Here is a 15,706-nt window from a genome sequence, read left to right on the forward strand (position 1 = left end):
CAACAACAAAAAAAACCCATGCCCACATATCAGCCATAAAAACAAATTAGAATATATCCAGTAGAAAGGTAATTTTAGCATGTCACAATTTATCATACATTCAAGTATTTCCAAAGTGGTACTGTGGTATGCAAAAATATTCCACACTGGTTTCTGTAACGTTTCTACCCCATGTCTCAACCCCCATCCTCACATTATCTGTGTTTTAATGACATTGAACATTGTTTTAGGCTCTTTGAATGGAGACAAAGGCAGCAGGTAGGAAAAGGAGAACAGGATGGAAAAAGAGTAAGGGTGCATTATGTACATGTACCAACTTCCCACAAGAGATGTGGCCATTTTATGCTGCGAACATGTACTAATAAGAATGCAAATTTTAAAAATAATTTTTAATATAGTAAAAACTAAATAGAAATTGAAAAGGGGATGCCACTATGGCCAATTCTGCTCATTCTAAAAATTTATGCCCTCTCATCTTTCTGATAAATACTAATTTTGCTGCCTCTGTAAAATGCCTTTGACACTCTCCCAAAAATTGTAGATAATCATCATTTTAAAAATATCTTTTTCTGTTTACATATTATCATTGCAAAAGCATGGCACAAATCATGATTTATTATATAGGATATTCCCCATACTCACCTAAGAATTCTAATATAGAAGAGATAAATCTCTAGTAATTGAGGTTGTGCTGTACAAATATGTTGTATGCCAAAAACATGCCTTTGTCTCTAACCAAACACATTCCCTCCCATCTGCTTTGTGTCCAAAAAAGAAAAAAAAAAAAAAAAGTAAGTCACTGGAAAATTTTTGTCTTAAGTGTACTCTAAGTTAGTTTCAAAGAATGTAAAGAGTTGGTGTTTAACAATATTTTGTTAAACTTTATGATGGAGATGAAACTTAGAAACCATTGGATAGGGAAAGGGTTTTTAAAAAAATGTTTTCACGGTTCTAACAAAATGAATCAAAGTGGCCAGATATAGTGGCACATGCCTGTAATCACAGCTAATCAGCAGGCTGAAACAAGAGAATTACAAGTTTGACCCCATCCCGGGGTAACTTATGAGATTCTGTCTCAAAATACCAAAATAAAAATGGTTGGAGATGCAGCTCAGTGCTAGAGGACCTCTCAATCCAATCGCCCACAATGTCAAAAATACAAATGAAAAGAAAAAGATAAATAAGTGAAAAAGAGTGTAGTTTAAGGGAAAGAACAGATGTGTTTTAATAAATAATAGTACTGGGCTGGTGGTTTAGCTCAGTGGCACCAGCACCTGCCTGGCAAATACAAGGTCCTGAGTTTGATCCCTGGTTCTGCAAAAAATATAAATAAATAAATAAATAAATAATAGTACTGAATAGAACAAACTTAAGGTAAAAAGAGGAACTGTCCATAAGACATGCTCTTACCAGTATCATTGGCAATCTCATTTTCTGGACAAGGGATGCTATCAAAATAACTCCCTCCTAAGGAGTTTTCCAGGATTGCAACTCTCACTGCATATAAAATGGGAAATCTAAGGGGAAAACTATAGATTGGAAAATTCTTAGAATTTTACTTACTCCTTTAAAACAAAAGGAATAAACTAAATTTGTGTATCCACAAAATTTAATTATGTAGTTAAATGGCATATTTAGTTAATAATAAATATGCGAATATTTAAAAAAATACAGTTAAATAAACATGTTCCTTTTCCATTCATCACAAAGATGGTAAGTGAGAAAATTTTTGAGATTGAAAATTGAGTTATTCAGTTTCCATATGACCATTTTATGAGCAAAACTGCATACACAAAACCTTCAACAACATTTTGGTTATTTGTGGCTAACAAAGTGCAATTAGGCCAAACATACCTCTCTAATTGGTAGCCCCCATTCTAGCATATCCTTAGATATAGAAAATTGTTCAACAAGTGGAACATGTGGGGGAAATGTTCCTAATTTCACCTTAAGTCTAAGGCCTTCTAGAAAGTTCAAAAAGTTTAGAATGTCATATTTGCATCCAGTTTCCCTTTCTTATCCAAATTCACTTGGTTACCAGCAGGATTCTTAAATTGAGTGTTTTTCAGGAAGGGGAACAGCTTGAAAACAAACACATCATACTACAGTGAATAGTACAGAGACAGAAAACATGAATGAAGACCCTTTGTCTTTAATCCCTTTTTCATAACACTACTTTAACCCTGTCTTCTAATAAACCACAACAAATAACACCCTACTGAGGACTAATATGTCAATATATTCCTCAAAAAAATCAGCTTCAGTAGAAAATATTCAATCTAAACCCATTTAAGCAAATATTGTACATGTATGTTACACAAAAATTCACTGGGGAATCAAAACTTCCAACATCCATTTTGTTTTATGATTTTTCCCATGTTATCTATCTGCTAAATGTGACTATCAATATGGAAAGAGGTTTCAGAATTTAATGAAAAAATTTCATATAATATATCCACTGTAGGATTTGGTACTATTTACGTTCATATAGGACTAGGTTTTCCTGTTGTCTTGTAAGCACGTCTTGGGAAATGTTTAGATTTTTTTGTTTTGTTTTGTTTTGTTTTTTGGTATTGGGGATTGAACTCGGGTCCTTGCGCTTGTGCAGCAGGCGGCGAAACCACTGAGCTAAATCCCCAGCCCTGTTTAATTTTTTTAAATGAAGCATTACGTGGGTGAGGCATTGGCATCCTTTATATCAAAGCAAATATCTTGTCTCACGTTTCCTCCTTACCAATGGTTCCCTGATGGCCATTTCTACCAAGCTCAAGATTTATCTCCTTGTCAGTGACCCTGCTACAATTTTTTTTTTTTTGGATTAAAGACTCTAAACTTCATGGGTAGGGCACAAGTGGAATAATTTAATAAATGCACCTTGATAGTCTATTCCATACAATGGAAGAAACTACCTGCCAGGAGAAAAACACCATCACTTCTCTGTTTCTCATGTGGCATTTCTAATTGTTGAAGAAGCATCTTGTGAAGGGCAAGGGCTGCCACATACACAGCATTGTGACTCCTACTTCATGGTCATGTCAAAATGATTCACAGGTAACCACGCCAAAGAGGCATTAGGTGTACAATTCTTCACTGTGAAATCAGAATCAGAAAATGAACAATGAAAATTATTGAACCAATAATTAGTGAGGTATGTGTCTTCTGGATACTTGAAAAGGTTAGCTACATGGACAAAATTTCTGAAGCCTGAAATCTCCTCATGGTAGTTTGAAAAAATGAGAATCCCATGGAATGAGTCAAGTATAAAATTTTTCCCAGCCATGTTATTATACAGATGAGTTAGGTAATTGATTATAAGTAGTCAGACAGGGCTAGGTCCTGGAGAGGGTCAACAGACCAGAGACATATCGATTGGAAACTGGGCCTCAGATAAAGACAAGATGACCAGACCTACATACTTCCTCAAAGAACAAACACTGGGCCTAATAAAGTCTAGATAGACATCAACCACCTTGGTGGTGACCAGAGACCTCTGGACCCACCACTTCCTAGGAGAATCTTTGTTCTTTCTACCCACACTTGTTACATGACTTGCTTCCCAGTTGGACCACTATTGCCTAAGCGACTGTGCTTGTAATCTTATTGGATGATCATGGCTGTGGCCCATGTTGTACCCACGTGGGCTTCACCCTATAAAACTCCTCTGAAAAGTGGGCCTCCCTGGCTACCCACTCAGATCCCCTCCTGCCCTTCAAGAGCTTTCCTGTCAATAAATACTCTTAACCTCTGTTGTTCCTAGAATTCATTCTTCAATTTTTACAGAATAGGAATTCAACGTATCATACAGCTAACAGGTTGGGAGATATAATATTTCGTATTTCTGGTATTATTTCCTGTATCAGTGTCAGCATGCCACTGTGAATTTGTGATCCAGATTCTCCATGTGGCTAAATATGGCTGTATATCATAGTTTACATCACCTAGACAATCAATATCCTAGTAAGTTATAAGCACAATTACCAGTGATGTTTCCCCAGTCAGGATAACCTGTTGATGTTTACTTGGTATATACGATGCATTTTCACTAATGCTACACAGATTGTGTTCCTCTCCACCTCTGCTTGGATATCTAAGAGAAACCGATGGCTTTCATGGCCTTCTGTAATGACAAGTCCTACCCAGGTCCAGTTGAAATGAAGCATCAAGAAAACCATGCCAAGGGCCAGAGATGTGTCCTTTTGGGCCACCTGATAAAGAGAAGGAAATGGGCCATTTTCTTTCAGCATATGCCTAGGAATTAAATGTAACCTAAAAGGAAATAAAATTGGAAACAATATGAGGAACAGTGTTGTCATAAAACACAATCTCATACCCAAACATTGCTAAGTAAAACCTTGAAATGGTAGAAAGAGTTACTTCTGCTTTCTCTTTCTAATCATCTTCCTAAGGCTTCTTTTTTTAAGAAAATAACAGATCAGACTCAGACTTTCAGAAAACTGCTTTCTTTTTCTTGGGTGCAGAAAAAGTACTTGTGAGCAACCCATATAAGTTTCTGTGTACTTACTCTTTGAGATTATACACTTTGAAAGATGGATAATCCAGCCTTCTCCTTTCATCCTGTTATTCACCTAAAAAGGGCACCACTAAAGCTATTTTCATTTTCCCCCATTCTACTCACCCTCACCTGTGGTAAATTTGTAGAGTTCCAGCAGTGTTCCTGTTGGAGCAGAAGTTGCCCATGATGATTCTGTTAATACTGCTACAGACTTACTTTCTCTTAAACAAGTCTATTTGGGGAATCCCATCCTGTCTTGTGAACAAAAGGGAATTCTCCAATATTCTCCAATGACTGTGCAGGAAATTATGGAACTCATATCCTAGAGATATATTGGGTAAAAGGTAAGGATTCCTGTTAATCCTTTCTATAGCAAAAATGAAAGCTAGAAAGTTCTGGTAGCTATTGGACATAAGCCTGCATAGAGAGCATAGAGATCCTTATGAAAAAGACTCAGTCTATGATTATCTTTCAATCTAGTACAATATCACTTACAAACTGAATGCTACCTAAGCATGAATGTTCTTGCACTGGAAGTATGGTTTGTAGGGGGTAATAGAATTAGATGAGGTCTTGAGGGTAGACTTCTTTATTTTTTTTTTTTATTAAATTCTTTTATTGGTACATTGTAGGTATACAACACAATTACATTTCTCACTGGGAATTGTACCTTTATATAATGCATCTTGGTTCTTATTTTTTCCCCATTCCTAGCCCTCCCTTCACCCCCTCCACCCTTCCCTGTTTACAAAGACTTTATTTCCATTTTTTCCATTTCTCATCATTTTTTCCTTTCCCTTCTTTCCTTTCCCCTGCCCCTCCCACTACCCCTATCCCTTTGGACCTTTTCTTCCTATTTTACATTATCGATTATACATTCTAATCATCGGTACATTTTAGGTATACAATATAATGACATTCATCATTGGAAATCTGCACCTTTACATAGTCTCTCTTGGTTCTTATTTTTCACCCTCGCCCAGCCCTCCCTTCAACCCCTCCAGTCCTCCCTATTTACAAAGATGTTGTTCCTATTTTTCCGTTTTCTCATATTAATTATATTCCCTTCTATCCTTTCCCCTAGCCCTCCCACTTCCTTCCCCTTTGCCCCTTTTCTTCCTATTTCACATTACCTATTATACATTTTAGTCCTTATTTACACTTTCAGTTTCTCACACTAGAGAAACTATTTGGTATTTACACATGTGTGTCCTATTTATTTCACTTAAGAGTATCGCCTCAATGTGCATCCACCTAGCTATAAATGTCTCTAATTTCTCATTTTTTATGGATGAGTAGTACTCCATTTCATTAAAAAAACCGCATATTTTCTCTATCCAGTCTCCAGTTGATGGGCATTTGGGCTGTTTCCAAGTTTTAGCTATTACAAACTGTGCTACGAACATGGGCGCACATATATCACTGTGGTATGATACTTTTTAATCTTGGGGAAGATCCCCAGCAGTGGAATAGCGGGGTCAAATGGGATTTCCAGTCCTAGTTCTTTGAGGTATCTCCATAGTGATTTCCACAGTGCTTGCACCAGTCTACACTCCCACCAGCAGTGGAGCAGCGTTCCTCTTTCCCCACAGCCCCACCAGCATTTGTTATTGGTTGATTTCATGATAGCAGCCATTCTTTCTGGAGTGAGGTGGAATCTCAGCATTGTTTGCATTTGCATCTCTCGAATGACCAGTGACGCTGAACATTTTTTCATGTATTTATTTGCTATTTCTACTTCTTTGTCTGAGAAATGTCTGTTCATTTCAGATGCCCATTTTTGGATTGGGTCTTTAAATTTGGGAGGTCTGATCTTTTTAAGTTCTTTATAGATTCGAGATAGTAGACCTTTGTCTGAGGAAGAGCAGGTGAAGATTTTTTCCCACATTGTGAATTGTCTCTTCACACTGCTGGTGGTTTCTCTTGCTGTGCAGAAGCTTTTTAATAAGAAGAGATCCCATTTGTTGATTGTTTGTGCTAGTTCACGGGCAACTGAGGTTTTGTTCATAAAATCTTTTCCTACACCGATGTCTTCAAGGGTTCTACCTAACCTCTGTTCCAACTGGTTCAGAGTTTCTATTTTAATATTTAGATCTTTAATCCATTTTGATTTTAGTTTAGTGCATGGTGAGAGATACAGGTCTAGTTTTAATCTTTGGCAAGTTGAAGCCCAATTTTTCCAGCACCATTTATTAAAGAGGCTATCTTTCCTCCAGTGAGGGTGTTTGGCTCCTTTCTTGAAGATGAGATGGCTGAGTGTGTCTGGAGTTGTTTCTGCATCTTCTAATCTGTTCCACTGGTCCTCAGGTCTGTTTCTTTGCCAGTACCATGCTGTTTTTATCACAGTAGCTTTGTAGTATAGTTGTAGGTTGGGGATTGTGATACCCCCTGCCATGTCTCTGTTACCTAGAATTGCTTTTGCTATTCTGGGTCTCTTCTTGTTCCAAATGAATTTTTGGATTGTTTTCTCGAGGTCTACAAAGTATGCTGCTGGGATCTCAATTGGAATTGCATTAAATCTATATAGCAGTTTTGGAAGTATAGCCATTTTCACTATATTAACCTTTCCTACCCAGGAGCAGGGGATGTCTGTCCATTTTCTGATATCATCTTCAATCTCTCTTTTCAGAGTGCTATAGTTTTCAGAGAAGAGGTCTTTGATTTCTTTCGTTAGGATGATTCCTAGGTATTTCAGTTTTTTGGATACTATTGTGAAAGGAATTATTTGCCCTGTTTCTCTCTCAGTGAGTCTGTCATTGGTGTAGAGGAAAGCTATTGATTTTTGTGTGTTGACCTTGTAACCAGCTACTTGACTGAATTTGGTTATTAAGTCTAGAAGACTTTTGGTGGAGTTCTTGGGGTCTTCTATATAGAGTATCATGTCATCTGCAAATAATGACAATTTGACTTCTTCATTTCCTATCTTTATTTCTTTTATTTCTTTCTCTTGTCTAACTGCCGTGGCTAATGTTTCCAGAACTATATTGAACAAGAGTGGAAATAGTGGACATCCTTGTCTTGTTCCTGATTTTAGTGTGAAGGATTTCAGTTTTTGACCATTTAGTATGATATTGGCTGTTGGTTTTTCACAGATGGCTTCTATCAGTTTGAGGTAGAGACCATCTATACCAATTTTTTGTAGGGTTTTTATCATAAATGCATGTTAGATTTTGTCAAATGCTTTTTCTGCATCTACGGAGATAATCATATGGTTTTTGTCCTTGGCTCTATTGATATAGTGTATTACATTAATTGATTTTCGTATATTGAACCATCCCTGCATCCCTGGGATGAATCCCACTTGATCAGGGTGTATGATCTTCTTGATGATCTTCTGCATTCTGTTTGCCAGTATCTTATTAAGGATTTTTGCATCTATGTTCATTAATGAGATTGGCCTATAGTTCTCTTTTTCAGTTGGGTCTTTGTCTGCTTTGGGGATCAAGGTGATGCTTGCTTCCAGGAATGAATTTGGGAGTATTGCTTCCCTTTCAATTTCATTGAAGAGTTTAAACAGTAGTGGCAGCAGTTCCTCTCTAAATGTCTTGTAGAATTCAGCAGTGAAGCCATCAGGGCCTGGGCTTTTCTTAGTTGATAAGTTTTTAATTACGTTTTCAATTTCATTGGTTGATATTGGGTTGTTCAGAATTTTTAGGTCTTCTTCATTCAACTTTGGTAATTCATATGTATCTAGGAATCTGTCCATTTCTTCTGTGTTGTCCATCTTATTGGCGTACAGGTTCTGGAAGTAGGTATTGATGATCCTCTGGATTTCTGCTGGGTCTGTTGTAGTTTCACCCTTTTCATTCCTAATTGCATGGATTTGGGCCTTTTCTTTCCTTTTTCTGACAAGGTTGACTAAAGGTTTATCAATTTTGTTGATTCTTTCAAAGAACCAACTCTTGGCTTCACTGATTTTTTGTATTTTTCTCTTAGTCTCCATTGCATTGATTTCTCCTCTGATCTTTATAATTTCTTCCCTTGCATGAGCTTTGGGATTGTCCTGCTCTTCTTTTTCTAGAAGCTTGAGGTTCAGCATCAGGTTGTTTAATTGGGCTCGTTCTGTTTTCCTAATATGCGTATTCACTGCTATGAATTTCCCTCGTAAGACTGCTTTCATTGTGTCCCATAGACTCCGATATGTTGTATTGTCATTGTCATTTAACTGAAGGAACTGTCTGATTTCTTCTCTAATTTCCTCTGTGACCCATTGGTTATTCAGAACTGTGTTGTTCAATTTCCACATGTTTATGAAATTTTTTGAGTTTCTTTTGCTATGGATCTCCAATTTCATCACACTATGGTCTGATAATGTACAGGGGACAACTTCAATTCCTTTGCACTTACTTAAACATGTTCTATGTGTGAGTATGTGGTCTATTTTGGAGAATGACCCATGTGCAGCTGAGAAGAATGTGTATTCTGATTTTGTGGGGTGGAAGACTCTGTAAACATCTGTTAAATTCATTTGTTCAAGAGTTCAATTGAGTTCTAGTATTTCATTACTTATTTTTAGTCTAGTTGATCTATCTATTTGTGACAGTGGGGTGTTGAGGTCCCCCACTACAACTGTATTAGTGCATATATGGCTTTTCATGTCTGTTAGTATTTGTTTTATATAGTTGGGTGCACTAGTGTTTGGTGCATAGATATTTATGATTGTCATCTCTTCCTCTTGGATCATCCCCTTTACAAGGATGTAGTGTCCTTCTTCATCTCTCTTAATTAGTGTTGGTTTGAAATCGACTTAATCTGCCAAGAGGATAGCTACTCCTGCTTTTTGGGGGGTTCCTGTCACATGCAGTATTGTTTTCCACCCTTTAACTTTCAGTCTATGAGTTTCCTTTTGAATTAAGTGTGTTTCTTGTATGCAGCATATTGTTGGAGTTTGCTTCTTGACCCATTCTGCCAGTCTATTTCTTTTGATTGGTGAATTGAGACCATTAACGTTGATGGTTATAACTGAAACGTATTGACTTGTCATTGCCATGACTTTTTCTTTTTGTTGTGTTCTCCCCCTTTACATTTAATTTCTTGTCATGACAGATGGGTTCATTCTGCTTTGCTTCCTGGGGTTGTGATCCTCAATGTCTGTTCCTAGGCTATTGTGTAAAATTCTTTGGAGTGCTGGTTTGGTATTCACGAAGTTCCTAAGGTGCTCTTTGTCATGAAAGTATCTTATTTCTCCATCAATTTTGAAAGATAGTTTTGCAGGGTCCATCAGTCTGGGTTGGAGGCTGTTTTGTTTTAGGGCTTCGAATATGTCACTCCAAGCTCTTCTTGCCTTGATGGTTTGTGTTGAGAAGTCTGCTGTGATTCTGATGGGCTTTCCTTTGTATGTGATTTGTTTCTTTTCTCTGACTGCTTGGAGAACTTTGTTCTTCTGTTGTGTTTCTGGAATCTTAACAATTATATGCCTATGTGTAGATTTTTTTTGATCAAGGCTATTTGGAGTCCTATATGCCTCACTTATCTGTATGTCAAGCTCTTTTCCCCTGCTTGGGAAGTTTTCTGCCATTATTTCTGTGAAGAGATTTTTTTATGTCATCTGCACTCTCTCCTGTTTCTTCATTGAGCCCAATCAGTCTTATGTTATTCTTTTTTGCATCATCTAGCAGCTGCTGGATTGATTTCTCATGTTCCCTTATAACTTTGAAGCAATTTTTCTTTTCCTGGTCACTAATTGCAATCTTATCTTCTATATCCAAAATTCTGTCCTCACACTGCCTCATTCTGCTGTGTAGACTTTCAATGGAGTTTTTTATGTCCTGGAAATCTATTTGCATCTGTTTTATGGATTCCATTTGTTTCTTATGTTGGCATTCCATCATGTTTCTCAGCTCCTCTCTAGATTAATTAATCATGTCTTGCACTAAGGGCACAATTTCTTCAGTTATCTGAGAAATTATTTCTGATTTCATTTTTTCCAGATCCCCTTTTGTTGCCAGTTCAGTGGGTCCAGGTGGTTGAGTATCAGAGGGTTCCATCTCATTTCCCTTTGGGGTTGCTGTAGGTGATCTGGAAGTCTGGTTTTGAGACTTATTTATGTGTTTTCTCATTTCAACTGGGGCGGGGGGCTGTTAGCGCCTACACGGATTATCTCCTCTGAGCTGGGTGAGGTGGGATAGGGGCTGGGAGCAGCGGTAGGGATGGTGACCCAAAACCCTTTCTTGTGGGCTGGGAGCAGCTGGAGGGATGGTGGCCAGGAAACCCCTTCTTCTGGACCAGGAGCAGTGGGATGGTGGCTCAGAAGCCCCTCCCACTGGGCCGGGAGCGGTGGGAGGGATGGTGGTCCCGAATCCCCTTCCTCTGGGCCAGGAGTAGCGGGATAGAAGGTGGCCCAAAAGCCCTTTCCTCTGGGCTGGGAGCAGCGGGAGGGATGGTGACCGGGAAGCCCCTTCCTCTGGACCAGGAGCAGTAGGACGACGGCTCAGAAGACCCTACCTCTGGGCTGGGAACAGTGGGACTCAGTACCTTGGTTTGGTGGTCTGGTGTCCTCTGCGCCTTGGTAATGTGGAATCAGGTAGCTGCCTGTCTGCAGTGGGGTGATTCGGTGTCTTCCGCGTGACTCAGGACCTCGGTAGGGCGTGCACAGACCTGCCTGTCTGCAACGGGCTGATTCTGAGGGTAGATTTCTTATGAATGAAGTCAGTGTCCTTACAACCGTCCAGAGAAAAGTTGCTATATCATTTTTGATATGTGAAGACACATTGATAATACTATCAAGAATGAACTAGCAAACAGATGCTCTCTATATTTTCTCATCCTCCACAATGGTTAAAAGTATATGAGGCTGGAGATGCAGCACAGCAGCACAGTGCCTGCCTGGCAAGCAAGAGGTCCCGAGTTCTATTCCCTGCTACAAAAAAAAAAAAAAAAAAAAAATTATCTCACCAGCATGGTAGTGTAAATCCCAGCACTCCAGAGGCTGAGTCAGTAGGATCATCTCAAGTTTGAGGACAGCCTGAGCTACATAGTGAGTTCAAGGCCAGCCTGAACTATATGGTGAGATCTGTCTCAAAAATTTATATATATATATACACACACACACATATATATGTGTGTGTGTGTGTGTGTGTGATTAGACACTCAATTGGCGATACATTTTTGTGGAGCAGGCTGAGTTAAGATAACACCCTAATTATGGTTAAACACCCAGTAAATTTAATCTGTCATAGGAAGAACTGGCCCCCATAAATTATTAGATTTTATAGTTAAATAACTTCAGAAGATCCTTACTAATTTCCACATACAAGGAAGAAAGTTTTAAAAATGGAGAAGCAGATTAGAATCATTTGGGTCTTATAAATGGTCCTTGGTAACAAAAACTAAAAGAATTGCACATATTCACACATCATTAAATGCTTCATATTACACGAATGGTATTCATATGAAGCTAGAAATACCAATGGATGGAAAGAATACTTTTAAGTCAAATGTCTATGACAAGAAGAGAACTGTAATATCTATGGAATGACTGTGGTGCAGCAGAAGATTTGCAATCAAGTTACCTAAATATATCCCACATTAAAGTTATGCATCTGCCAATATAAATAACCCCAGAAAACTCACGGCAGTATCAGAGTCCTAAAAAAAATCATAAAAATGCAGGGACATCTGATAAAAGCATGAAGCACTGGAAGTACTAGAAATTTAGAAATTTACAAAACACAACCCTATAAATTTTGAACTTGTTAACTCAAACAAACAAAGGAAAACTGAGGCTGGGCCTGATGGCTCATACTTCAAATCCCAGTACTTGGGAGCCTGAGGCAGGAGGATCACCATGAGTTCGAGGCCAGCTTGGGCTACACAGTGAGTTCAAGGCTAGCCTGAACTACATAGCAAGACCCTGTCTCAAACCAGTAGCCCATCTAATGAGTAGGTAGTTTTGAAATCCTGTTCATTAAATAATATCAGGAGCCCCTTAGACCCTTAAATACCTGTAGGGAGAATGGAGAATAAAAGAGACAGAAACAATATTCAATTTGTAATGGGTGACCAGGAGGAATTTATCTCTAGTGGATAGGGTTCAATGAACTCCACTGGGGCCCATTTTTATTATTCTCCAAGAAGGGCAGGGGAGTGGGTAGTATACTATTCCAGGAACAGGGACTGCAGTAAGTTGTGATAGCAAGATTGGGAACAAGTTTAGCATCTCAAAGGGAAAAGTTAAGGTCCTTCCCCACACCCAGATGTCTGCATTTTTTATTGCCTTCAGTAGGAGTTATCCTGTCTCTGCAGTGCAGGGATCATGGCTTTCCCACAGTCAGGAAGTCTAGGTCTTTTGCACACTTCTGATCCCGAGACAAGTTAACACTGCGGAGCCTAGAATCTGGCCCCTCACTAAGCTATGTACATCATGGCTAGTCCCCCCCAAAATAACAAACATGCACACACACCACAAACCTAAATACAAAAAGGCTGTAAACAAGTCAGACAATGCATAAGTCCATAGTCACTCATAAATTACACTTAGGTTATACAGGAAATCAAAACAAGAATTAGAAATTAATAGCCAGGATCCCCAGAGAAATAGACAGAAAGGAAAAGGAGAAAGAAAATACTGCTCAGAGAGATAATATGTAAGCAAGCATTGGGTTTCTTGACAAGAAAATGAAAAGGAATAATATGAGTATGTGAAGTAAGCCTTCACCTCAAAGCAAAGGGAAAAGATAATTTTAAAATATGTCAAATAATCTGATATTAAGAACCAAGAATAGAAAATCAATTCAAAGTAATCAGCAAATCTGTTTATATAAGATCAGTAAAATAGATTTTATTCAGAAAGATTGATAAAGTGAAACAACTTTAGGAAAATGAACATTAACAACATTAAGAGAATACAATCATGAAGAAATTCATGAAAGCAATTTAAAATTCATTACTTTGACTCAGAAAAAGGTCTACTATCTAGAATATTTAAAGAACTCAAAAAAATCAGACCCCCCAAATATAAAGACCCAACTTAAAAATGGGCATCTGAAATGAACAGACATTTCTCAAAGAAGTAAAAGCAGCAAACAAATATATGAAAAAATGTTCAACACCACTGGTCATTTGAGAGATGCAAATGAAAACAACACTGAGATTCCACCTTACCCCAGAAAGAATGGCTGCTATCAAGAAATCAACCAATAACAAATGTTGGCCGGGCTGTGGGAAGAAAGGAATCCTTCTCCATTGTTGGTGGGAGTGCAGACTGGTGCAACCACTGTGGAAATCAGTGTGGAGATTCCTCAAAGAGCTAGGACTAGAAGTCCCATTTGACTCAGCTATTCCCCTGCTGGGGATCTTCCCCAGTGAATTAAAAGAATCACACCACACCGATATATGTGCACCCATGTTCATAGCGGCACAATTCGTAATAGCTAAAGCTTGGAAACAGGCCAATTGCCCATTAACTGGAGACTGGATAAAGACGTGGAGTTTTTTTTTTATAAAATGGACTACTACTCAGCCATAAAGAATGAAAAACAAAAGATATTTATAGCTAAATGGATGCACATTGAAGCTATACTCTGTTTTGTTTTGTTTTTTGGTACCAGGGATCGAACTTGGGACCTTGAGCTTGCAAGGCAGACGCCAGAACCACTGAGATAAATCCCCGGCCCTAGCCATACTCTTAAGTGTAATAAATAGGACACACACGTGTAAATACCGAATAGTTTTCTCTGGTGTGAGAAACTGAAAGTGTAAATAAGGATCAAAATGTATAATAGATAACATGAAATAGGAAGAAAAGGGGCAAAGGAGAAGCGGAAGTGGGAGAGGTAGGGGAAAGGAAAGAAGGGAAAGGAAAAAATACGAGAAAAGGAAAAATGGAAACAAAGTCTTTGTAAATAGGGAGGGATGGAGGGGTTGAAGGGAGGGCAGGGGAAGGGGGAAAAATATAAGAACCAAGAGAGATCATGTAACGGTGCAAATTCCCAATAATGAATGTCATCATATTGTATACCTAAAATGTACCAATAAAATTAATTTTAAAATTTAAAAAGTAGATCAACCAGGATTTACGTGAATTCAAATGGATTGTGAACAATGAAAAATGAACCTAATTACTGTATTAAAAAAATATTACATAACAATATGGAAGAGGGTGAAGATGAAAGATCCTGACATAAATTCAGAAAATAGCCTTTTGGCTGGATACTCTGAGGCATGGGAACCGCGCACAAAAACTGTGCTTGGTAAATGTGTTTCTCACAAGGGTATGGGATAGCACATGTGAAACTACACGTTTGTGAACCCACAGTAGATGCCTAAAGTGCAGTCTTACACTATAGTTTAAAGAAGTTACAGATAAACAAGGAGAGGACGCTGGAATTAATCCTGCCATGCTGGATTGCATTTGGGAACAGCAGTATGCATCTGTCTATTTTGATATGTGTCAAGATTGTTAGACATACAGACAGATTAATCTTCAATAAATGAAAACAGGTACCCGAAAATAAAATGAGTCTTGAGTGTCTTATAAATCCAGAAAGTGATAAAATGCTATTTTTTAAAAAAAGAAACAGGTTAAAAGGAGCCAAACAGAAAAACTTTTCATGGCTCAAAATGGAAAAAATGTGAGCAAGAAAATAAATAATGATAGCAGTGGGTAACAAAGAAAATAAAGTAAATATCCATGAGTACATACTGATATAAAATGATTAAACAAAGAAGGAAGGAGAGAGAGAATGAGTGACAAACCTTTCCTACATAAGAATTCCAAAGAGTAAATGTTGATGGATAATGCAAAAAAAAGGAAATCACTACTAGAAGCTAGAATCAACAAATGGAATTGCATCAAATTAAAAAGTTTCTGTATAGCAAGGGAAACAACAGAACAAAGAGGCACTACAGAACAGGAGAAAAATCTTTGCCAGTTACTCTTCCAACAGAAGATTATGTACATGTACCAATCCCCTAAAGTGAATGTGAGCATTATGTACCACAAACATGTGTTAATAAAAGTTTAAAAATGTGTTCATATAAAACTAAAAAAATCCAAAATATATTGAAAAATTCTCAACTTACACCAAAAGAATAAACAGTTCACTGGACGTGGTACTGACACCTGTGATCCTAGCACTTTTGAGAGGCTGAGGCAGGGGCATCACCAGTTTAACCCAGTCTGAGCAACAGAGTGACTTGGGAAGACCCAGAAATCTGGGCATGTAGGTCAGGGCAGAGGTCCTGAGTTCAATT

This window comes from Heterocephalus glaber, unplaced genomic scaffold (assembly GCF_053883595.1).
Source record: "Heterocephalus glaber isolate CG9 unplaced genomic scaffold, H.glaber_assembly_v1.0 deba00000122, whole genome shotgun sequence".
Lineage (NCBI taxonomy): Eukaryota > Metazoa > Chordata > Mammalia > Rodentia > Bathyergidae > Heterocephalus > Heterocephalus glaber.